The sequence below is a fragment of the Piliocolobus tephrosceles genome, chromosome 4 (genome assembly GCF_002776525.5).
Source record: "Piliocolobus tephrosceles isolate RC106 chromosome 4, ASM277652v3, whole genome shotgun sequence".
Lineage (NCBI taxonomy): Eukaryota > Metazoa > Chordata > Mammalia > Primates > Cercopithecidae > Piliocolobus > Piliocolobus tephrosceles.
Genome location: NC_045437.1, coordinates 149,124,163 through 149,147,093, shown reverse-complemented (window position 1 = coordinate 149,147,093; position 22,931 = coordinate 149,124,163).

Genomic DNA, 22,931 nt, shown 5'->3' with positions numbered 1-22,931 from the left:
GCCCGGCCTAGGTTCCTCCGAGGGATGAAGGTCCGCAAGGCAGCATCCCTACATCCAAACCAAGGTTTGGGGCTGCCTTTTTGAGACACGCTGACGCCCTGCAAGCGCAGTGACCAAGCAAGCCGCTGTTTCATTCGTGGGAGAAGCCGCCCCTTTTCCCCACTCTCCCACCCTAAAATTTCAGGGGGGATGCCGAGGACACCTGGGGAGGAATGGCTCCTCTCTCCTTCCCCAGTCTTGCCGGAACCCCAGTCCTGGAGCCTGTCTCCCAGGGGCGGAGGCACTTCCCTCTCTGAGCAGGGCCAGTGTTTGGCTGTGTGTGTGTGTGTGTGTGTGTGTGTGTGTGTGTGTGTGTGTGTGTGTTGGGGGGGGACGCTGGCCGGCTGTGTTTTCCTGTTTGTATGAGAGGAAGTTGGCTGTGAGTCAGCAGACACAGGAACTGTCAGTAGCTAGGGGAAGACCCCTGCCTCAGGGGAGTGGGAGGGAGCGGTTCCCACCTCTTCCAGCTGCCCCAGCTAGGGGAGGGACTGTCATCTTCAGCCTCCTGGAGCCCCCCTTTCCTGACCTTCCCTTTGAGAAAGAGAATGATAGTAATAATTAATAATTGCAGTGGCTATAATAAGGGCTACCAATTATTGAGAGCTGACCATGCTTCAGGCTCTATGTAAACATTGCTTTGCAAACTTTAATTAATCCTCACAAATATCCCTATAAATAAGAAATTTTATCACCTCTATTTTACCTATAAGGAGACAGGGAGCATTAAATAACTTGCTCAAGACCCTGCAGTTAGAAAATAGCCAACTCTCCAAATCTACATCTATAACTACTATGCTCACCTACCGCCCTGGACAGGACCCCTGCACCACGACCTTTTATCTGGATGGGCAACTATGGTGGCAGTGAGAATGCTCCTCACAGACCTTACACTGTGAGGAGTGAAATTAACCAGTGACCCCAGCTGTTTCTCTCTGAAACAGCCCACTGGGCTGCTCCCAGCCAGTGACAGAGCTCAGCAGAAATCCTAAAGTAGACTCATTCCTGGGAGATAGGGGAGTCCTTTGACAGCTGACTTTGGTTCAAGAATTTCCCGGTGGCTTTGCTGAACTTTCCTTTGACTGGTGTTCTAGGATGCTCCTCTCAACCTTTCTTCCTTCTCTCTCCCCTTCACAGCTCTCCCAACTCCAGGCTCCCTTCCTCTCTCACAGGCATCTCCCCTAGTCAAACCCTTGCATTCTGCCTTGGCAGCTTCTTCTTGAAGGACTCAGACTAACCCAGCAAAATAAGGGAGCAGGAAAAGACAGTAATAGGCACAGGGAGTTTTGAGGAATGGGTGCCGGGGGGTCTGGGTCTGGGGCTAGATGCAAGAGTTCTTAACCTTTTTGTACCATGTTCCCCTTTGGCAATCTGGTAAAGTATGTGGCCTTATCTCAGAATAATACTTTAAAATGCATAAAATAAAATATATAAGATTATGAAGGAAACCAATTATGTTGTAATGCAGGTATAAAACCAATGTGATATAGTAATATATGTGCTTCTTTGTTAATGTTTTAAATAAGATCTAGTGGTAGGTTGATACCTCACATAATTTTGATGCAGTGATGAGCATAAATGGTATTTCAAAAGATCTGCAATACTGTAATATGATATAAAAATATATGTGACTTCTACTGGTGACAAAGCCATAGTTATGGCTAAAATGACTGGTTTGTTGCTATTGTCATAATTGGCGGAAATGTTAAATTTCAGCTAGAGATTAGTGAAAGTAATATTCTTTTCCCATCCAAGTCCACTGACTCCAAGTTAAGGACACCAATGCCAGATGATGGGGCAGAGCCACAGAGAGGGAGACCTGGCTTCCTCCCTCAGACCCCGCTTCCCTTCTTTGGCTCAATGATATGGGGCGGGTGGAGGCTTCTGGGCCCTGGCTTGTGTCTTCCTTCTCTATCTCCCTGGCTCTCCTTCTTAGTTTCTATTCTCTTCTCTCTGCCTCTATCTCTATTGCTCTGTCTCTCTTCCTATTTCTGTCTCTCTATTTCTTTTCCTGTCTTCCCCTGAATGTACTTCTTTCTTCACTCTCTGAATCTCTTTGTGATGTCCGCTGTGTCTGTCTCCCTTTCTGTCTCTGCCTGTGTCTGTCTGTCCCTCTGTCTGTGTCTGTCTTTCTCTGTCTTCATAATCTGTTTCTGAAAGTATAGGACAGACTCAAGGGGATCTCTGTAGCCTGGCCACAGTGGAGCAAAGAGAATCCATTGCTTCTGGGGTCCCTGGGAGCTAGACGAGGGGGTGATCCTGGGTCTTAGGCTCTGGACTGGGAAGCACAGGTTTCTTCTTCCCCATCCTGTCTTTCTTTCTCTCTTTTTTTTTTTCTTTTTTCTTTTTTTTCCAGAGATGAAGCCTTGCTCTGTCACCCAGGCTGGAGTGCAGTGGTATAATCTCAGCTCACTGCAACCTCCGCCTCCTGGGTTCAAGCAATTCTCCCGCCTCAGCCTCCAGAGTAGCTGGGACTATAGGCACCCACCACCACACCCAACTAATTTTTGTATTTTTTAGTAGAGATGGGGTTTCACCGTGTTGGCTAGGCTGGTTTCGAACTCCTGACCTCAAGTGATCCTCCTGCCTCGGCTTCCCAGAGTGCTGGGATTATAGGTGTAAGCCACCCCGCCCCGCCTCCTCTCTTTCATTCTTAGCCTTTGCAAGGGCAGAAACAGGTTGCAGGGGATAGAGACATCCCAGGCCCCAGAAGACAATGGCTAAGGCATCTGTGACCCTGAATGTGGATACAGTGAGATCTTTGCCCAGACTCCTCTCTGTGGAGCTGTAACCCAGGGGTCCAGGTGTCATGGCTTTCCTCTGCTCTCCTCCATACCCTGGGGGAGCACTAACCCAGTGTCATGTGAGGGCACAAGGATTCATGAACCTGGCGGAGTAAGTCTGTAGCAGATGTGAGGCCTGGCCCCTAGGAGATGTGCAAAATGAAGGTCTGTGAGCTCAAGGAAGGAAAGTATGGATTTCTGGGGCTTAATCTTTGAATACTCAAAAATGGGGTAGAACACCAGGTCAGCCATTCACTCGGAGGGATATACACCTTCAAGATGATTTGGGTCAGGGATGGCTGTTGGCCTGAGAAATCAGGAAAGGAGAGTAGTCACGAGTGTCCTGAAAGAGCTGAGCATCCTAAGATAAGAGGCAGATGGGAAATGGTAGTGTGAGAGATGAACTAGGTCATAGGAATGGGATTGAAACTGAGTAGCAGGGGTGGCTAGTGCCCCTTGGAGGGCTTCCTCCCTAGGAGGCTATCTTGAGTCCCTGCTTCCTAATCAGACCTCTCTCACCCTCGCTGTCCAAAGAGTCTGCTTACAGCAAGATTAGCAGTGCCAGGCTCAGCAAGGGAACTCACTTTACTCCAGAGCTAGCCATGCCTGGCAATCTAGGCTGAGCTGCTTTTACCTTTTGGGGTACCTTCTGTCGTTCCCTCAGAGCTTCATGGACAAAGGGTACTAGGAAGGGACTCTCTCCAATCCTAAATCCTGAGACCCCACAGACCCAGTTCACCCTGTCTAGAGAGACTGCATTATTGACCATCATCAACTGATTTACCTGCTCTGATGTAACCCAAATATAAGGCACAGGGCTCACATGACCCATGGAAACCAAAAAGAGCAAACAGGTTCTCCAATACTTTATCTCTCAGAAGACCTGAAAACCTGTGGCAACACTTCTGTGTTGCTCACAAATCTTTTGGCTGTTTTTTGTTTGTTTGTTTGTTTGACAATGTCTCACTCTGTCACCCAGGTTGGAGTGCAGTGGGGCTCAAGTGATCCTCCCACCTCAGCCTCCCGAGTAGCTGGGAATAGAGTCGCATGCCACTGGGCTCGGCTAATTTTTGTATTTTTTTGTAGAGACAGGGTTTTGTCATGTTGCCCAGACTGATCTCGAACTCATGAGCTCAAGCCATCCACCTGCCTCCTGCTTTAGCCTTCCAAAGTACTGGGATAACAGGTGTGTGCCACCAGGCCCAGCCCACAAATCTTGATTATCTGGGACTTCTCACTGCTCAATACCTTATCTCTCTTAAGTTCTTCCAAGAAGCAGCCCTAGTTTTCTCTTTCCCATGCTTTTTATTGTTCAATTTTGCCTCTCTAGGATTTTGCATGGAGGGAGGAATAGGAAGAAACATGACATTACTAATTTTTTTTTTTTTTTTTTTGAGACAAAGTCTCCTTCTGTTGCCCAGGCTGGAGTGCAGTGCCGTGATCTTGGCTCACTGCAACCTCCGCTTCCTGGGTTCAAGCGATTCTCGTGCCTCAGCCTCCCGAGTAGCTGGGATTACGGGCACCCGCTACCACGCCCAGCTAATTTTTGTATTTTAGTAGAGACAGGGTTTCACCATGTTGTCCAGGCTGGTCTCAAACTCCTGACCTCAGGTGATCCGCCCACCTCAGCCTCCCAAAGTGCTGGGATTACAGGCATTAGCCACTGTGCCTGGCTGACATTAGTAAATCTTAAATCTTAGTCTTAACACACGGGACAAAAGGGACACTAGTGAGCAGAGGAAGGGGAAGAACCAAGCAATGAGGAGATGTGGAAGGGAATTCTTCAATAGCCCCTTCCATGTCTCGATTTGTTCCCCACTCAAATGATAGACTATTAAGCCACAATCACTTTGGAGGCCACTTTATTCACCAAAAGTGGATGGTATGCAGTAATTAAGAACAAGTTCTCTCAGCTAGGCACTGTGGCTCACACCTGTAATCCCAGCATTTTGGGCGGCCAAGGCAGGAGGATTGTTTGAGAGTAGGAGTTTGAGACCAGCCTGGGCAACATAGCAAGACCTAGTCTCCACTAAAAATTTTAAAATTAGCCAAGTGCAGTAGTGTGCACCTGTAGTCCCAGCTACTCGGGAGGCGGAGGTGGGAGGATTGCTTGAGCCCAGGAGGTGGGGATTGCAGTGAGCCGAGATCGAACCACTGCACTCCAGCTTGGGTGACACAGTGAGGCCTGTCTGTAAAAACGAAACAAAACAACCACCACCACCAGTAATAAAAACTAAAACAAAAAATCAACAAAAAAACAGTCTCTAAAATAAAGCCCTTATGCCACCTCTACCAGCTGTGTGACCTGAGCAGATTATTTGTGTCTATTTGGCCCTCTGTGCCTCAGTTTCTTTTTCTGAAAAAAGGAGAGAGAATAGTGCCTGACAGCGTTGTAAAGATTAATCTGTGGAAATATATGGGTAATATGTGGAAAGGACCTGGCACACAGTGAGTGCTCAAAGTGTTTCCCGTTACTTGTTCCTATTTTTGCCAGTTACTTCCACGATAACTCTGGAATGCACCCAGCTTGCCTATTTTTCCATCACTCTGGCATATCCCGTTACCTATTTTAATCAATCAGCCTGTGTCATCCTATTGCCAAATTAGGCCACATTGTACCCCTTGTATTTTCCCCAGGGTCCCCAGCTGTCATCTCGTCTGTTCCATCACTTTTGTTACTCAATTTCCTGTCACCCCTGCAAGTCCCAATCGCTTCCGTGGTCTCTAGTGGCCTCCAGGTCACACTCCTTTCCTGCCCTCTGGATGATAGAAGGCACAGCTATCACCCACATTTGGTCCTGATGAGATGGGACAGGGCCTGGGGGAATGCCAAGGAGCGTGCTTCTTTTTATTTATTTATTTATTTAGACAGAGTCTCCCTCTGTCGCCCAGACTGGAGTGGAGTGGTACGATCTCGTATCACTGTAACCTCCGCCTCCCAGATTCTAGCGATTCTTCTGTCTCAGCCTCCCTAGTAGCTGGAATTACAAGCACCCACCACCACACCCAGCTGATTTTTGTATTTTTTAAGTAGAGATGGAGTTTCGCCATGTTGGCGGGGCTGGTCTTGAACTCCTGACCTCAGGTGATCCGCCTGCCTTGGCCTCCCACAGTGCTGGGATTACAGGCGTGAGCCACTGCGCCCGGCTGAGCATGTTTCTTACAGGAAGGAAGATTCCCATTCAATCCCTTCATTTTCTTCTCATGTTTTTATTAATCATCTTTTCTGGACCAACTACTGCTCAAGGGTTTAGAGATGCAACGACATGCACAGCAGACTTTGGGGAGCATGACCTGCTCAAGAAGTGAGATATTCATCAAACAACCCCCAAATAATTACAATCCAAGGTGAATTTTCTGAAGGGAAGCCCTATAAAAGCATAACACAGAGGCAGCTGACCTGACCTGGGCATCTGGGAGGCTTCTCCAGGGAGCTCTGCTGAAGTTGAGATCTCAGAAAGATGGGTAGGAGTTAAGTGAGGTGGGAGGGAGTGTTCTAGGCAGAAGAACCATGAGTGCAAAGGCCCTGAGGTAGGAGTCAGCCTGGTGAGTAAGGGAGATAAATCAAAGAGAGAGGGAGCTTGGGACCAGCTGAGACTGAAGGGATCTCAGGGGCCAGGCCATGCAGGCCCTTGGGGGTCTTGTGTGGGATTTGGTCTCCATGCCAAGAGCCATGGGGAGCCAGGGAAGAGTTTAAGCATGGGGTGATAGACTCATGAATTTAGGTTTGAATTTTAGGAAGATGGCTGCATGGAGACTGGTTAGGGTCAGCACAGCCCTCCCTTCCCCGAATTCCTCTGGCCTGAGGGCTGTGCCATTTCCCCCAAGACTCCAGAGCTACCCTCCAGCGAGCCCCTTCCCACTGCCCTCCTCACATTTTTGTGAGGATGAAGTCATCATTGAGGAGGGGAGGGAGTTTCAGGCCTCTATGCCTTCTTTATCCTGGAGAGCTGGGGCAGCCCTGGGGCCAGGGGGAGGGAAGGAACAAACACAGAACACCTCCCTTCCCCTGCATCCTCACTCCCATGACTGGGCCCTGTCTGCTTCCACCCTAGGCCATTGACATGAGCTGTAGTTACAAGATATTTAGTGCAATTTTACTGCAAAATATTTTATAAAGGGCATCTAGTATTACAGCTACTACTAACTCCCCTCAGGGCTTGGGCAAGTCATCTCTCTTTGGGCCTCAGTTTCTCTATACATAAAATTAATGGCACTGCTCTTCGATAGAATTTCCTGCAATGATGGACCATGTTCTATATTTGTGCTGTCCAATATGGCAGCCAGTAGCCACATGTGGCCATTGAGAGGTTGAAATGAGATTGGTGAGCCAGAAGAGCTAAATATTTAATTTCATTTAACTGTAATTAATTTAAATATAACCACTGGCTGCCAATATTGGACAGCACAGGCAGATCGTAAACTTTTTTGAGACTCTGATGACAGTTATGGATCTCTCCCTAAAAAAACACCCTGCACCTGACTATCAGAGATGGGGGCCCTTCCAATTCTATTTATGCATCCCAGGCAGGCAGAGCAGACGGTAGACTGCTGGGGCTCAGGTCCCTCCTCTCTTCTTCCCTTCCCTCTGCCTTGAAAATGCTGAAATAAGGCTTTGCCTAGAGACAGGAGAATGACAGGGATGACTCCAGGAATGAGCAGGCCTCTGTTTTAAGCTTCAGGTGCATCACTGCACACATCTAGAGAAAGACAGAAGAGTGAAAGCAGGGGTAGGTGCAAGGAGAGTATGAGGGATATTTGGACTTACTCAGTCTCTGCCCTACCTCCCTGCAAACCACCAAATTGCTGCTAGGCCAGTCCTTTTTTGGACACAAAACTCCATCAGAGTGTGAGGCTGTACTCTGGAGATGGGGGATGTGCCCTGGGTGTGCCTGGGTATGCAGTATTTATGAACTGGGGCTTTGGGAGTGGCCAGAGCGGGGGCTATCTTACTCCATTTGCATTGCTGTAACAAAATACTGGAGATTGGGTTATTTATTTTTTTTTTAATTTATTTACATTTTGAGACAGTCTCACTCTGTCACCCAGGCCAGAGTACAGTGGCGCTATCTCGGTTCACTGCAACCTCCACTTCCCAGGTTCAAGAGGTTTTCCTGCCTCAGCCTCCCAAGTAGTTGGGATTACAGGCACGCGCCATCATGCTTGGCTAATTGTGTGTTTTTAGTAGAGACGGGGTTTCACCATGTTGGCCAGGCTGGCCTCGAACTCTTGACCTCAGGTGATCCACCTGCCTTGGTCTCCCAAAGTGCTGGGATTACAGGCGTGAGCCACCACGCCCGGCCAACCATCTACTTATTCTTGATGTTTTCACTGTCCAGAGCATCTGTGGGTCAGACACTGCCCCCACCCGGGAATATGGAGCCCTGAGGGTGTCAGGAGAACTCACTTCCTGCCTTGCATGGATGGGGGTGTCTACTCCACGGAGGGGAAAGGAAATATTGTTCTCCCTTCTCCCTTCTAGGATCTAATCATTCTCTCCCAGAAAACTCACTGCACAGACCCATTTACAGGGGGCAGTTTTCACTGAGACTTAACTTCCTACCCTCTGATCTCCCCACTCGCTTTCCTGACCCTGCCTGCCCCTCCTCCCTCATCGCTCAGATGTTCATCCACTTTCTCTCCCACCTGGAAAGTAGTTAGTTGGTTCCTGTCTCCCAGGGTCTCCATTTCTTTGGCTCCAGAGATGCTGGATTGGTCAAACTCAGGCTCCAGCAGTGACCACAGTGTGAGACACAGATGGGGAAATAGCTCTCAGGAATCCCCTTGTCTTAAGTCTTTGAGAAGCAGAGCCTGTGGTCAGGATTCAGGTGGAAGCCCTGAGCTGAGGGAGAGGAAACGGAGGATGCAAGGCGAGACGGTGCGGCGCCTTCCCATCCTGCCCTGCTTCACACAAGCCTCTCAGAGACACTGCTGACTACTCAGCAGGGGTGCTCTCTTGGCACGTGGGTGGAACTTCTCCAGAAGGTAAGGAGGAAACACACCTTGGAGCAGTCCCCAGCTCCCACCCATGACCTGTCTCCCATGGGTCAAAGTTCACCCCACAGAGTTACCTTCCCATGTTTCTGGGTTCTGTTACCCAGCCCTTGGTGGCACTTGGAAACCAGATTCCACGCTGTACGGTGTGGAATTTTATTTAAGTCTGAAAGTAGAGGAGCAGCCTCAAAGAGAGCAAGGAGGTAGTGAAGGAATTTGAGAAGAAAGGTTCGTGTCTCAGGGCAGCCCATTTCTCCTGGCGCTGAGATCCACTCAAGTCCTCCCATTATACCTGACTTTCATGCATTTTTCAATGCATTCATACAGGGCATTTTCCCCCACAGGAACAAAGTTGCCTTCACTCTTTCTTCAAGAGGGGAAGTACAGTCTACTGGAATCAAGTCCCTTTCCAGAGAGTGCCAGATGTGCTCTTAAGGAAGATAAAGAGGAGAGGGTTAATGAAGCAAGCTACAGTCCCACTGCTGTAGCATGTCCTGAGTCCATAACTGATATCTCTCCCTCCTTCCATGACCCTCTGCTAGCCCTCTGCAGATCTGGGCTACTTGCCTGATGAGATTATACAGACTTTCATCCCCAAGAGACCTGATTCCTTTGTTGCCTCGTCCTTTTAGAACTGTTGTTAGAGTTGTCCATTGTCAATTACTACTGGGTGGGAAGTTCCAAGAGATGCCACAGCGAATTCCCTGGCTGGGGCCAGACTCCCTGCCTTCACTGCATCTACACACATTGTATCTGCAGCCCTGGTTCCTCATGGCCATCGGGATCAATGGCCCTGGCCAGCACATTAACGCCCTTCTTTATCTGTTGGCCCACTAGAATGAGGAGCATAAGGTGGCCAGGTGGCTGTCACAGCTTCCAGTTTAGTGGAAACTACTGTGTTCTTTCGTATAAGTTCTCCCTCCCTGGCAACTAGAAACTCTAATTGGCAGAGCCCCAGTTTTGGGGACAGAAAGCAAATATTCTATAAATGTGAATGAGATGAGCCACGTCCACTTCCACATTTGACTCCCGGACGGGCAATTTCTGTGTATAAGGAACATAGTACTGTTCAAAACAAATACTGCATCAAGGAGTTGAGGGCCCAAACCCACAGGTGTCATGTTCCTGCCAGTGTCTTCACTGAGCATTCGATATACTGTCCCCTTGTCCCATCAGGCTGTCAGCTTCTAGGTGATGAGGAGCAACCAAGTGAGCCCAATGAATCTGTTGGTTGGCATCCCATACACCATATACAAAGATGAACTCAAAGATGGATCAAAGACCCAAAGGTAAAAGCAGAAACTATAGAAGTCCTTGATGATCCCATTATTGTACTTGCATTGGTAAAAACACTATGGAAGACAAGCCTGAATCTGGAGCATGCACTGATTCCAGTAAGAACGAATTACTGTCCCTTCCAGAGTAGAAAGAACAGCATCAGTGTAACTGATCTGCCACCAGAGGCTTGGCTGGTCTTCTGAGGAGGAGAGCCTTCTGAGGGAGGGCCCAGCGCTGGTCTTGGCTGCAGGCAGGTTGAGTAATCGAAGTGGTAGCTCATCCTTGGTGAGAGGGAGCCCATGCTGTTGGGCTCATACATAGCCTCCATCTCTGGTAGCATGACTACTCTGTTCAAAGGCTTTTGAGCAGGCATTTAGGGTAGACAGGGAGAGAGATTCACTCACCAGGTGAATCATTGTATCTCTTAGTGGAGTGTGTCCTGGCAAAAGATGCTCTGCAGGGTGTTTATCTGAGACCCAGAGGTTTGCACACTTGGTGCTCACTCTCAGTCCACCCCCATCTGCCTCTTTCCTAGACCACTTTGTCACTTGCCTTTGACTTTGTTCCTTCGGGCTCCTGACTAGGGGACATTTACTATTCCACAGGAGCCAGGGAATATCCACACCTCAGGCTACTTGTTTGTCCAGAGAAAGCTAACGCCCAAGTGCACTGCTCAAAGCTTTGCACCCTAGAACCTCCCTTCCCTCCTGTCCTTTAGGGCTACCCCAAGAAGGCCATAATGTGGCAGCAATCCACTTCTAACTCTCACCAACATATCACACTGACATCTGTGAACCAGGGCTGAGTCCCTTCCTTATCTAGCAGTTGATTTGACCACAGAGAATTTGAGAAGGTTCCACAAACTTTGTGACTCAATATGGCCCTTTCACTCCTATCTGCCTATGATTTCCTCTTTATTCCTGACATTGACAAGTGGCCCCTCACCTCCAGCCTCTGATTTCCTTTCATATCCTTGCCAGACCAGGCCAGATGAGAGTGGGGTTGGGGTGCTGCCTGTGCAAGGCCTTAGCACCCTCACAGTAATAATAATGACAGGAACGACCACAGTAGCTGCTGCTGATGAAGTGCTCCTTTTGTGGCAGGCATTGTGCTAATAAGCAGGACCAGAAAGAGGACGAAGAGGATAAAAGCTTAGGCAACAAATTGTAAGGAGATCTCAAGGTCATGCAGGTTGGAAGTCCTTAAAGTCCTGGTCCTGCTGAGAAGCTCCTAATAGATAATATATTCTTTTATTCTCACAAGTAAATTTTATCACTCCCATTTTACAGATGAGGAAACTGATTCAGAGGTTAATTTGCCAAGGTCATACAGCCATATTTGGCCCAAGCTCTTCACCACTAAGCTGTCTTAGCTCATTCACGTTAGCCTGGCCGCCCCGTGGGAAGTTCCCCTGCCCGTGATCCTCCGGAAGACCGCGGGTCCCTAGGCCCACTCAGACAGCCGACTGTTGGGAGTATGCAAGCTGACGTGACTTTGGTGCAAGCAGCCGCAGGAAGAGGCTGCCGCCAGAGCGGGCAGGAAGAGGGCGCGTTCCCGCATATGTCAACTAGATGGCGCCCCAACACTGAGCCACTGAGCTCCAGCGGCCGAGTGGGCACGCCCCCAGGGGGAGACGCTGTGCGAGACCCGCCCCGCTGTCCATGGGCACAGGTCTCCAAACCCCCGACGCTCTCCCTGATGTCTGCACCACCGATCCCCTTCCCTGCTACCCCCAGGAGATGGTATCGGGGAGAGGAGACTTCCCAGGGTACTTGGGAGGGATTCTTCCTCCTTTCCCCTGGAAACTGTCTCTTAGCGGTGCCCAGCGCTTCCTAGGGCCTCCGTAGCACTGCCTCTCCCTTCGTTCCCTTCCTGAATTCCCCAGACCCTCCCTGTCACTCCCACTCTCTCAACTTCTGCCAGTCTTCTGAGGCAGGGACCATTAAGGCCGATTCCACAGATTTGGTGATGCAAATTCATGCAAATGTATGCAAATCGCCATGTAAAGGAGGCTTGCCACTGTGGTTCTAAGTGGCTGTCACAGCTTCTCTGACACCTGTTTTGGGAGACAGCTGCCCTGCCCCCTCCTGCTCAATGTCTATCTGCTATTCGTCCCCCTTTCCTTCCTCCAAGGCTCTGGGCCCCTTTCCTTCAGCCACCCTGGTTGACTTCTGGTTACAAAGGACCCTTGGGGACTTCTCTCCAAACCCCCTAGAGGGAGCAAGGTGAGAAGCACATCTTATGGGGTACCGACTTTGACATCTGATAATTTCACCATTTTCTAGCTGTGTAACCTTGGAAAGCAGGTTAACTTCTCTGAGTCTCAGTTTCATCGTTAGCAGAATGGGAATAATGATAGTTGGCACCTAATAAGGCTGCAGTAAAGACTCTATGCTACACTGCATGTAAAGTGCTTGGCACAGAGCCCGAGTGTGGGAAGCATGTGGCTATCAATGTTATGATGATCACCGACCCTGTGGGTCATCGTATTCTGAGAGCTCGAGCTTGGAGACAGAGATATGCAGGTGGACCCAGCTCAGGCATGTGCACATGTGTGCTCATCTCTGTACATGCACGCACACACAGCTGACAGCCTCACGCACTGGAGGGGCGCACGCGCGGGTACACACGCATTCAGAAACACACACAGGAGGAGGCTGTGGGAGGTGGAATCTGAGTCATCGAGACCAGAGCTGTGGGTGGTGCTTTTGTCCTGATTTCCGGGGCTCAGTGCTCCATTTCGAACAAGGAAATGTATGCGGATGGCACAGCTAACCAGCCAGCTGAAGGGCCAGTTGTGTGGACCCCTTTCTTGCATCAGCCCCTTCCCCAGGCTTGCTGTTGTCCCAGTCCCAGCCTAGCTCTGTGTCATCTGAGCTTCTCCTTCCTCTGACCCTGCCCCTAGCTCCACTGAGGCCTAGCAGGTGGGACAGGGCAGGCCTACTGAGGTGATAAAGCAGGCTCTCGATGACGTCATAGAGAAGGGGATGCCTGCTGCAGCCGCTCGCTGCAGAATGCCCTGGGAGCTTGGTGGACGTGGTAAGGAAGAGGGTGTGAGGGATGTGGCATACAACGGTAGTTAAGAACACTATTTTGAGAATAAGGTGAACCCAGGTTGAAGTCCTGGCTCTGCCTCTGTGTGACTTTTTGCAGTTCTCTTAACCTCTTTGGGCCTCAATTTCTTTGTCAGTAGAAGGAAACCAGTCATACCTAACTCAAAGAGTTTTGTGACTTTTCAATGAGATAATGCACATAAACATGCACTCTGTTCAGTGCTGCATGGACTGAATGTTTGTATGTGGCCATGATTTTGGATGATGCTGATTGAAGGCAGCCCCACCCACAGTAGTTTCACCTCCTTCCCAGGAGTTGCCTCTCCTTCCACACCACTCAGGCCTGGAGGGAAGAAGAGAGGCAGTGCTTTTGGTGCCTGGGGTCAGTATAGGCTAAGGTATCAATAGGCAGGTGTGTTGTCCAGCTTTTCTTCTCTGATTAAATGATTAATCAGGATAGGTCGGAATCACAACCTTGCCAAAAGGGAAAGAAAGATGCTGCGGTTTCCTGTGCACCTGTTATACGACAGGCACCATGGTGGGTGCTGTCCCACATGAGCTCTCCTCAACCTCCCAACAGCTCTCTGAAAAAGGTACTAGCATCTTCAAGGTACAATCCAAGAAGAAATGAAGTAACTTGCCCTAGGATGTATAGTCGGTAAATAGAGAAACTGGGATTCAGACCAGCTCGCATTCCACACTGTCTACCTTGCCATATACATTTGCAGTTTTGATTCCTGTGGGCTCCATGGACGTGGCAATGGGGAGGATCAGTTCCTTGGATGTGCAGCCCCTGCCTCCAGAGCTGCCCAAGTCTGCTTGGGTCTTAGAGGGGGAGGAGTCTCTATTTCTCCGGTCAGTCTCTTGAGAGCCTTGTGGGCAATGGTGGAGCTAGTTAATCACCGAAAGTGTCCCCAGGTGTTATGCACTTGGCTCCTAGCCAGTGGTTATATGACATCAGGGAAAGGACACAGGTGCATGGGACACAGGTGCATGGAGGTTGGAGGCAGGCTGGGGCAGCCTAGACACCTGCTGAAGGCTCGGTTCTGTGTCAGTGGGGGGCATGGGGAAGTGGGGAGCAGCAGATGGATGGGGTTGGGTTGGGGGCAGGGATGCTGAATTGGCTCTGAAGCCCAAGGTGACTCGAGAGTCTGCCAGGAAGAAGAAAGTGTGAAGGAGAAGGAGGGAAGGAGAGCTATAGTGTAGGAGAAAGTGAGGCAGCTGAGGGAAAGGACAGTAGGGTCTCAGGGTGGTTAGCCAAGAGTGGTTAGGGGTGCAGGCTTTGGGGTTAGAAGGCACAGGCTCTTATTTCAATGCCACTGCTCATGAGCTATGTGGCCAAAGGCAAGAACTGTCGTCCAGTTTCCTCAGCTGCAAACCGGGTACAAATAGCACCTCTACAAATAGAAGTTCTATCCCTAGAACCTCTAGTCCTTCACCACCAGAACCTAAACTTCATTGCAGCCTGGCTGCCAAGTAGCCACCCACAGGACCTTAATCACGGACAGGGCCAGGAAGGACCTGCCTCAGAGAGCTCCAGGGTCCAGCTCCCACCCAAGTCTAACCACACCCTCAATTTTTTTCTCCAACTGGTGGCCACCTTTTCCTGTGGGCCCAGGTCTAAAGGTCTATCTGTCTTGCTCATTGGCTATGCATCCAGCACATAGTAGGGGCTCCTACCATGAAGTGAGTACTATATGCCAAGTGGCTGATATATTGTTCAATAATTGCACCTTAGCTGATTTCATGTCAGCGAATATTTCTAGAGCATTCACCCTGTGCTAAGCAAACAAGACTGAGTCCCTGTCCTCACAGATTGGTGAGTGAAGGGTTTAAGGGTGCAGTGAGTGTTACTGAGGTGACTACAGGCACATTCCCAAACCAGGGCCCAGGAGAAAAGGTGGCCAATGCTTGAAGGAAAAAACTGTGTGTGGTTAGGCCAGATTGAGATTCGGCCCCTGGAGCTTTCTGAAGCAGGCCTTCCAGGCCCCAACAGTGATTAAGGTCCTTGTGGCTGGTTACTCGGCAGCCAGGCCGGAAAAGAGAGCCCGTAATTAACAAGCTGGCACTCACACAACCACATGTCACCACGCCCAAGCCCTGGGATAGCTGTCTGTCAGTCGTAGCTGCTGGTGGAATTTTTTAGACAGCTGGGCTCAAGCCGGGAAATGAATATAAGTTGCATTTCTATGCATCGTTGTTCGTGGTGGTAAAAAAAATTAATCAGTGACATAGCTGTGACACATACTTATTTAAGAGTCTACAGAGAAATGTTCATTTGTCAGAGGCAGCAAAGAAGAGATTATGTGTCAGCTGGGGAGGGGTGAAATATTTATACAATGGCTAATAAACACCGGTGTGGAAGGGGGTCAATTGATTGTGTCAGTGGCCACATGACAAATACAGCATTGAGCAGCCATGGGCACTACCCTTGTGCCTGGGGGCTCCATTCTGATGACAAATACACAACGTGTTACTGTTAATGCTCCCCACCAACCATGCGCTCAGCCCTCTTTGCCGGCTGGGCGGCTGAAGATTGCTAGGAAGCAGAGCTCCCATGGAAGCTGCCTACCCCCAACTTCATTAAGTCGAACTTGAAGTTGGTAAATTACTCCCCAAATGCCAAAACAGCTGCAAAAAAATATTTCTTTGTGTGTGTGCAGTTTTTAAAATTTCATGTTTCTGAATTTCAAAGGCCTTGCTCCCTGCCTTCACCAAGACCATATCACCAGCACCTCCCATGCAGACCTCACCCTGCCCCAGGTTCTGCAACCCCCTCCATGGCTCCGGGGCAATGTAGGGCACCTGGGTTCAAGTTCTTGTCCAGCCAGTCTAGTAGCTAAGTTGGCCTCCTTCCTTGATCTCACAGCTGAGGCCAAGGCCTAACTTGTTCCCCAGTTATGGGAAGGAGTCACTGTACCCTCCCAGGCACAGTGATACTTCCATGACCGCACACCCACCTGTCATTGCCTAAGGGGAAAGTAGTCTGGTTGGGACATCTGTCATCCCCAGGCAGAACACCCCTGCTTCTCACCCCAGCCCATAAGCAGCCCACCTGGGGCTGCGTGATTGGTCAAACTTTCCAGAAGGAGTAGAACATCATATCAGCACTGACAACTACTAGTTTTTGAGCCCTGATCACGTACCGGGCACTGAGTCAAGTGCTCTCTGTGCATTATTTCACTGAATCTTAAGACAACTCTTGAGTTGGGTCTAATGATCAGTCCAATTTTATAGGGAAGGAAACCAAAACCCAGAGAAACAGCTTGTCTAATGCCTATGCTATGTAGATAGAGGTGGCATTTGAACCCAGTTCGTAGGACCCCAGGGCACAGCCTTCCTGGTCCTTGTTCACTTGTCTGACCATGTTGGAACTACATCTCATGGTTAACACCTGCAAATCTTAATTTCAAAGCTTAAACAATTCAGATTCTTTTTTTTTTTTTGAGACGGAGTCTCGCTCTGTCGCCCAGGCTGGAGTCCAGTGGCGATCTCAGCTCACTGCAAGCTCCGCCTCCCGGGTTTACGCCATTCTCCTGCCTCAGCCTCCCGAGTAGCTGGGACTACAGGTGCCCACCACCTCGCCTGGCTAGTTTTTTGTATTTTTTAGTAGAGACGGGGTTTCACCGGGTTAGCCAGGATGGTCTCGATCTCCTGACCTCGTGATCCGCCCGTCTCAGCCTCCCAAAGTGCTGGCATTACAGGCTTGAGCCACCACGCCCTGCCAAACAATTCAGATTTTAAGAGATCAATTAACAAACCTCGAAGATTGTAAAACTTGTGGAGGCATGGGCTGTATCCCAGACTCTGCTCAGAGCATTCACTCTAGCAAAACTCGGCTGATTCTCTCTCGTCTTAACTGGGGCAGATAGAGCCGTTTCCTCTCCCCAAAGTGTCCCCACCATCCTGGTTTAGAAACATGGGTGTTGTCACCCCTCCAGAGACTGAGAGAGGCCCCTTCCACTCCCCTGCATACAATCCCTGCCTCGAGCCTGCTGTTGGTTGCTGTAATACCCCTATCATTCCTGCGACATCCAACATCCGTCATTTGATTGGGGATGGGATGACACTCTGAGAAAACAGTTGCAGATGAAATTTCACACATATCGGTGAATGTGGAGATTGCAGATAAGCACACGTTGCAACTTGTTTTTACTTTTTAAAATGAGACTCTTCCCTTATGAAGTTGTGCTCCACCTTAGATTTCCCACTGTGAGGCTGTTAGTAATGATAACATTAGTGATAGTGACAATAGCATAGGCTGTGCTTATTGAGTATTTATTATGTGCTAAGTACTTTCACATTGTTTTGCTTAGTCCTCACAGCAACCCTATTTTACAGATGCGAAAACTAAAAACCAGAGAGCCTAAGTTGTTTTCCCACAGATGCGTAGCTCGTAGGAACTGGGCTTTGAACCTAGGGATACCAGCAGCAGAACCCCTAGACTCTTACCCATGAAGGCCTGAGTTCAGTCCTACTGCATAGGAACAACTCCATCTAGCCCACTCCCTCGCTTCAGCTGTATAAACTATGCTAGCTCCCAGATGGTCTTGCTCTCTTTCACCTCTGCACCTTTGCAGATGCTGTTCCTGCTGTCTGGAATGCCCTTCCTTCTGTCTGTTCTCACATGGGTACCTCACTGGTGACTGTAGGGAGGAAACCTTGGCTCATACTTCATCCCATCCACAATCCCCGCCCCAGGCCTCCAGAGGCCCCTGCAAGCTCAGCCAAGGGTGCCCTGGAAGGCTGCCCTCCCTACATGCTCATAGCCTGCCAGGTTGACTCCAAGGGTCTAGCACCAGAGGTGACTAGAAAGATCCTGCTCTGGAAGAGACAGCATCCCAGTACTCTCCCCTTCCCCAGCCTCCACAGCATCCTTACACAGACCTGACCAGGTCACTCCCTGCCACATCCTGCCATCCGCCAACACTATACAAACCTCACCTCTCTCCTCCCTGTTGCTGTCCCAGCCAAACTGCCTCAGTTACAGGGTCCCTGAGCAGGCCCCACTCTCTCTTGCCTCTGGCTTCTCCTGCTTGGAACATTCTTCCCTCTTCCTTCTCTTCTGCCTGCTTCCTATTCATCCTTCAAGATTCATCTTGGGCACCCTTCCAGGAAGCCGCCTTAGATTTCCCCAGCCTGGGCTAGCTACTCCAGAGCAGTACATTGTACCACTGTCCACTGTGGTATGCCTAGTGCCAGCCACAGAGGAAGGCCTTGTGAATGTTTGACAAACCAAGGGGTGAACAAATGAGTGAACTGGGAATGCAGACGACCACAGAAAAGAGAGACCCCCAATGATCCTAGACCCCAAGGAAGAGGTTCTGGAGGCTTGGTGTGAGTAGGGGCCTCAGTTAAGCCACAGAACCTATGGGTAGGAGTTAAAGTCTCAGATTGTTCAGACTAAGATTGTATCCAGAATCTGAATAGCCTGTATGACTCAAAGCAAGTTACTTAACTTCTCTGAGCTTTGGCCATCTCATGTGTAATGTGGGGGCTAATAATATGGCCAATATCATAAGATTGTGTTGGGAGTTAAGTGAGATAATTCCAGTTGTGTACATGTATGGATACTCAATTATTTGCTGCTGTTGTTAAGAAACTGGAATGGCGTAAAAGCTGGAAGGGTTTACACTGTGTAGGCTACTCTGGGTTTCAGCTTCAAGATCCAGGGCAAGGCCAGGCGCGGTGGCTCAAGCCTATAATCCCAGCACTTTGGGAGGCCGAGGTGGGCGGATCACAAGGTCAGGAGATCGAGACCACCCTGGCTAACAAGGTGAAACCCCGTCTCTACTAAAAATACAAAAAATTAGCCGGGCATGGTGGTGGGCACCTGTAGTCCCAGCTACTCGGGAGGCTAAGGCAGGAGAATGGTGTGAACCCGGGAGGCGGAGCTGGCAGTGAGCCGAGATCGTGCCACTGCACTCCAGCCTGGGCGACAGAGAAAGATTCCATCACACACACATACACACACACACACACACACACACACACACACACACACACAAAGATCCAGGGCTAGTGGACAATTAAGAACCCTGGACTTTCAGGAGCTTGCATGGTTGGCCCAGTTCTGCCCCCCACAGGCTGTGTGACCTCAGAGAACATTCCTTCCTCTCTGAGTCTTGGTTTTCTCCTCTTTGAAATAAGGACATTAATTCCTTCCCCCAATAATTATCCAATAGGATTATTGTAGGAGATCATATGAGATAATATATATGAAAATGCTTTGAAATGTGCTCAGGGCTGTATAAATAAAAGGGATTATGGTTATCTGCAGGCAGTTTGTAGGGGCTTAATTATTAGTCAGCATTCATGGGCACTGAAGCTGTGGAGCAGCCCTGCAAATGTTCCCTTGGCAGCTTTAGCAGAAAGGACCCTGTGGAGAAACTGAGGCTGGGTTGCCAGCATGTATCCAGGGGACTTTGGCAGTAGCGGGTGGGGTGGGAAGGTGGTGCTGAGATGGGACAGCATTGGGATTCCACTCTGGCCTGATCCCCAGTTTTAGGACCTCTAACCATCTTTGCAGAGTCCGCAAAGATAGGAGTCTGCAGGAAGAGATGCAGGAACTCCTTGGCTTCAGGTGTGAAGTGCTTTGGCTGCTGCCAAAGGTGGCTCTTCTGGGTTTGCTCCTGGCAGCTCCTCAGGCTGGAGGAGCTGGAGACAGGCACCAGCAGGCAATGACTCGGCATTTGCTAGACCCAGCTGGCTGATGGGGGGAGAAGGGTGCCCAGCCTCCCTGTGTTTGGAGACCCAGAACTACGCTCTTTGGAGGGTGGAAAGGAGGTGGGCCCAGGGCCTGCCCTCAGGAGCACAGCTCAGGGGCATTGGCGGCACTACTCTTCACCAGGGAGAGACAACCAAGGATGAAAGAGCCCAGACGTGGCCTGTGAGTGGATGGCTAAGAAGGAAGGAGATGGAGAGAAGTGAGAGGGGGAGCAAAGACCTGGTCCTAGGACATCCAAAGTCATTCCTCTGAAGATAGGGGTAGAGGGTCAGTAGGAGGGACTAAAACAGAAGACATGGAGTTCCAGTGCCATCCATCCATTTATTTCCTCATTCAATACCTTTCTTGAGCACCTAGTATATGTTGAACACTGAAGATAGAGCTGTAAACAAGAAGGAGCTTCTCTGCCCTTGTGAGGTTGAGTTTAGGAGATAGACACAAGCATGTGAATTTCACAGGGGAAGTACAGGAGGCTTTAGAAGGTGAAACAAGAGGCTCTACCTAGCCCTAGCAGCAGGGAAAGCCTTTCCTAAGAAGTGAGGTTTGAGATGAGGCCATTGGACGTCAGCTGGGGTGGTGTCAATTCTACAAATATTTATAGATCATTTACTATTGACCAACCAATGGACAGAGTTCCTGTCCTCAAAGAGATAGATATTAGAAGGGAAAAGAGTCCCAGGAAAAAGGAATTACACATACAAAGGCAGAGGCAAGAAAGGCCAAGTATATCACTGGAGCATAGAGAGCTCAGAGTGCAAGAGGCAAGAGATGAAAGACGGCAGGAGATGAAAGACAAGGTAGGAGCAAAAGATAGCCCCAGGCCATGCTAGGGTGTTTGGGGCTTGTCCAGGGCCATGCATGATGGTCAGATTTGCATGCTTGAAAGGCCAGTCTCAAATATCCACTGGCACTATGGCAAATGAAAAGTCACACGTGGGAGCCTCTGTTCCACATTCCCCACTATCAGGCTGATTTGAAGGCAAGAGAGGGTGTATCTAGGCTGTGTGTCTGAAAGGCTGAGACTGAGTGTGTCTGTCACTGATCAAATGTGGGAGCGACTGAATACGTGTGCCTGCCTCATGCCTCTTCATGCCATTATTGGTGTTGTTGACCTGATTGCGAATCAATAGCAATAGTCCTTCACATGGGCCTGGTGCCTCTGTCCATTTGAGTTTCATGAGAGATCTCTCCAGGAAGCAGAGCCAGGATTCCTACTCCCATTTTCCAGATAATGATCCTACTAATAATAGTTGACATTATTGAGTGTTTACTGTATGAAGGCTCAGTGCGTATACTACCTCATGGAACACACACTGCAATCACTCCCATTTTACAGATGAGTCATTCGAAGGCACTTACAAGCTTGCAAGGGTACTTACATGCTAGTAAGTAGCAAAACTGGGACTAGAGCCCATTTCTCCCTACCTTCTGCCCTTGTGCCAGGAAATCTTAGCCTCTCCTCCCTCCTTTCATCTTTCTCCTTCGAGTTGCAAAGCTGCCCAAATAGACAATAGCCTGGTACTGCTGGAACAGCCCCATCTGCTGAGCTCAAATTGTAAACCTTGCCTCTTCATACCCATACCCCTCCACCCTGGCTCAGCCCAGCCTTGAGGGCAATGCCCCTGAAATCCTGGGCATCTGACACCCGAGTGCTGCAGGCTCCAGCCCACAGCAAGCAGTGGCACTCCCCTAAATATTTCCAGAGCCAAGACCCCTCCCGCCGCCATCTCAGAGCCTCACTTGGTCAGAGCGGCCAGGGGAGGCAGGATCGATGTGCAGAGAACTCAGTAATAATCCCAGTGCAGTCAGCCAGGCTGCTGTATAAAGACAGATTAAAAACTCATCGGGTCGAGATGAAGAAATAATTCAGCCGCTTGGCCACAGTGGGAACGCCTAGGGCTGCAGGTGCTAGCCGGAGTACATGTGAGGGGGTGGCGGGGACCCAGATGACAGCGACTTTTGGCCTTGGGAATCTGCACTCCCCTACTTTGTTCCACCCCCCAGAGCCACCTTCCTTTGCTGCCTCCCTTGAAGCCAAGGCTGACAAATCCCAGTCCCCTAGGGAGCAGTGAGGGGGAGGCAGGCTGGGGGAAACCGAGAGAGCACAGTTGCTGCCTAGCTCCACACCCTGGTTTATTTCCTCCGCAACACTGAAGTTATTTTGCTCATTTATTTGTTTACTTGTGTGCTGTTTCCTCACCTAGACTATAAGCCCCGCGAAGCCAGGGACCTGTTCATCTGTTCTGCAGTACCTCCAGCCCCCAGCCTACAAGAGGGACTTCTTAAGAACTGTTGAGTAAATGAACGCATGGACTGGAATCCTGGTTCTTGCTGTATGATCTCGCTGGGCTTCCGTTCTCATAGATGTAAAATGGGCACGGTAGTGGCTTCTAAAGGAGATCTCAGCCCAGCGCCAGGCTTCTAGGAAGAGCTCAATTGAGGATTTTGTTACACTGATGTCAAAAGAAAATGGAAACCTTGTCTGCTGCTTGAGGCGCCATCAGGGGGCGCCCTTGTGCAAGGCGCTTGGCGTGCTGCGCCTTCCGCAGGCTCCCGGGTGAGCGCATCCAAGGCCGCCCCCACTCCCCGCCCCCACCTTTGGGGGGCTTATCTCCTCCCCTCTCCGTCCCGTTCACACGCCCACCCTCACTCCGCGCGCGTCCCCGCTCCGGGGACCGTCTCCGAAGCCCAGTGCCCACCCCTCCCCACCGCCAGGCCCAGACTCCTTCCTCCCACGCAGCCCCATATGCTGGAAAGAGCCTCCCACTCCCCATCTGCCAAGCCACTTCCTTGCCCCGATTCCCGGTTTCGCCGCTGTCCCCTCCTCCAGGAAGCCGGTCCTGATTGAGGGGCGGAGGAGTGCCAGCCTCGCCGGTCAACCGCCCCTTATCCCCGTTCCCCCAACCACCGGGCTTTGGGGAAATGCCCGCTGCCCTGGGCAGACGACCCCCAGTGCTGAGCTCTGAACCACGAGTCGGGGTTTGCGAGCAGATGCGAGATCAGAGAGTTCTCGCATCTGCTCAGACCCATGGGGAAACCCTGCGGAGAGGAGTGGGAGGG